Below are 2,961 nucleotides of genomic sequence, written 5' to 3'. Positions count from 1 at the left end.
GTTCTATAGAGTAAAATGAGCAAGTGCATAGTTAATTCCCATATAAGCCATTCTCTGTTTGGTCAAAAGTTTGCCAAAAATTTCTACCATTTGACCCTCTATCTGTGAAGTGAATACAGAAGCAGTACAACGAGGCAGCTATTAGCAAAGGAAGGGGTCTTCATGAGACTCTTGAAGCTCATGTGGATATGGAACTGCAGAAGAGAGAGGCTGAGGTCGAGGTAAAATAAGGCAATCAACGAGATAACATTGGTTAGGGTTCAAGACCTCAGAGATCCATATGGCTTTCTTGGTGGAAAACTCATTTATCTTGACCTAAGGCAGGAAGTGAGAAGGAGGCAGTAGCCACCAAGACAGAAGAAAACTCACACATCTGAAGAGGGAAACTCGATGGGCTCCAGGTGCTTTTTGTATAAACATTTCAGAAAAACTCCCAGAAGTTTGATAGAGCTCATGCATGTCCATGGAACTGTAAAACCCAGTCAAGTCGCCATTCTGAAAGAAAGAGAAAGGATTAGAACCAGAGAGAAAGAAGGTTGCCTTCAAAAATAAATTTCAAGAACATCTTAGGGTAACAGGATGGACATCTTCACTGGGGGCCGAAGATGGGGAGCAAATGGCATAGAGAAGAAAGGGTTATAAGGATTAGGAGCAGGAAAATTTGCTTTGGAATTCCCAATCTTGTTCTTATTTCAAAGGGCCACTTGTGATGCGGTCTGTTGCTGTTGTACAAACTCACTTTTCCTGCAAAGCCATTGAGGCATCTTCACATGTCATGATGTCTGTGCTCTTTAACTCCCGAGATAATTATTCCCCTCAAAGGAGGAAGTCACTGATGGAAATCCTTGTAGCACTATGCGCTAACAAATAAATTGCATTTATTCCTTCTGGAAGAATTGGTTTAAAGCAGAATTACATGAAGGGACTCTATAAAGAGCAAGTATAGGTTAAAACTTGAATTTTTCTCAATATTCTGGAAAGATAATGGGCTGTCAGTATCCTGCAAATGTCCCGCCTCTTCCTAGGCCCTGTGAAGGCTCTCTCTCTTTCTCAAGCATCTGGTGTTTGCATTATACTTTCATGTGTTTTTTCACTCACAACTTCAGTTCTTCACCCACACTCTTTCCTGCCAGAAATTTCATCCCGGCAATGTTTGGTCCACTCCTTTCTCTCCTTCCTTCACATATTTCTTGAAGTATCAAGATGTTCCTGGACATGAAAAGCCTTTTGCTTCCTGTCCTTTTTCTCATACAGAGCCTCTAAGTATGAAATCAATCATCATACATAGATAATGTATTTTGTTTGTTCATTCATGAGTATTAGTTGTTGTTTGTGTGAATTATTTGGATGTTCTCTGTAGAATTATTCTCTTCTATTTTGTTAACAATGCCTCTTTCAGTTGTAACCTATTGAAAGGTAGAAAACATATTCTTTAACCAGGATTTTTTTTTCCATTTATTTATTTTATTGCATTTTAGGTTTTGGGGTACATGTGAAGAACATGCAAGATTATTGCATAGGTACACACGTGGCAGTGTGATTTGCTGCCTTCCTCCCCATCACCTGCATCTGGCATCTCTCCCCTTGCTATCTCTCCTCAACTCCCCACCCCCCACCGTCCCTCCCCTAGGATTTAAAAAAAAAAATAGGTATCTAGGAATGTTTCCTGAGAGGCAGAAAATATTGATGCTCATACATTTATGTATATATTATGTATATATGTATATATATATGTCATAATGTGTTCATATTCATATACACACATAGAAATGTACATTAATGAATAAACATATATATACATGTGTATGTAAATATACACATATATATGTCTATCATTATACCCTTTGTTTTATATTTTTTGTGTTTATTTCAAAGCATATTAAGATTTTTGTACCATGGTACATAAATATAATTTATTTATGTTCAAAGCAGTGGCTACACCATCATGAATAAGCTGTGGCCAAAAGCCATTTGATAATGAAGCAACAGTGCTGACAATGATATTCACTCATTGCCTGTTTTTTATCTTTTGATGCTTTCAAAAATTGCTAATTATCGAATTGCATTCAATGCTGTTTTTAGTAAATAAGAGTCAATTTACAATAACTCACTTGCAGCAATGTGCTTCGAATCATTTCAGAGTAGATGGAGGACAGAAGAGATTGACTGATACCACAGTGTGATAAAAAACAGGAGTCAGTGGTATTTACGAGATGAATGAATAAAGCATGTGTCCACCCCCACTAATTCACTGCATGGTCAAGTTTTTAGGGATGTGATGGGGCAACCTCTCCAATATTCCTGTTACAGAGCTCCACTAATGTTCTGCTTGGTGATGACAAGGTTGTGTTTAGATTGGTTTGTGGTTGGTATTGAGCCCTAAACCAGGGTTGAAGTTGTTCTAGGGAGATGCTGGATTAAGGCACAATGTATGGCTAATGTTAACTTCCTTCTGACCTGACCACCCCAGCAGAAGGGCCTTGATACAAACCCAGCGTATCTTCTGAGTGGGCAAATACAAAGAGCCATCCAGGCTGTAGTTGCATGGCCTGAGCAGCAATGCAGGGAGGACTTCCTTTTGCCTTCGAGCCCTCCTCCTCCAGGGAAACTTCTACCAGTGACCATGACAGTGAGACTTGTGTTTCACGTAGTGCTGAATGTTTTAGACCCCCAGACTCTTAGTCTACTCTTAGACCCTCCTTTCAGGATCTTGCGTTGAACTGAAATGGCCTTGCTGTAGGCTTCCTGACTTTGTCAGCAGCAAAGGCAACAGCCCCCAAAATGGAGCATTCTAACCAACGGCAAAAAGTCCTAGCATTTTCTCCACAAAATGATGATAAGAAAGGGGGCTGACCCCTCAGTCATATCAAAAAATGTGTAGAGGTCACTGGGTAGACATTAAAGAAAACCTGCTGAAAATTTAGATGGAGGCTGGAGTCATCATACAAGCAGAGGAAAAGG

This window comes from Sapajus apella, unplaced genomic scaffold (genome assembly GCF_009761245.1).
Source record: "Sapajus apella isolate SASKATOON/1434 unplaced genomic scaffold, GSC_monkey_1.0 scaffold157, whole genome shotgun sequence".
NCBI lineage: Eukaryota > Metazoa > Chordata > Mammalia > Primates > Cebidae > Sapajus > Sapajus apella.
This window is presented reverse-complemented; position numbering follows the sequence as displayed.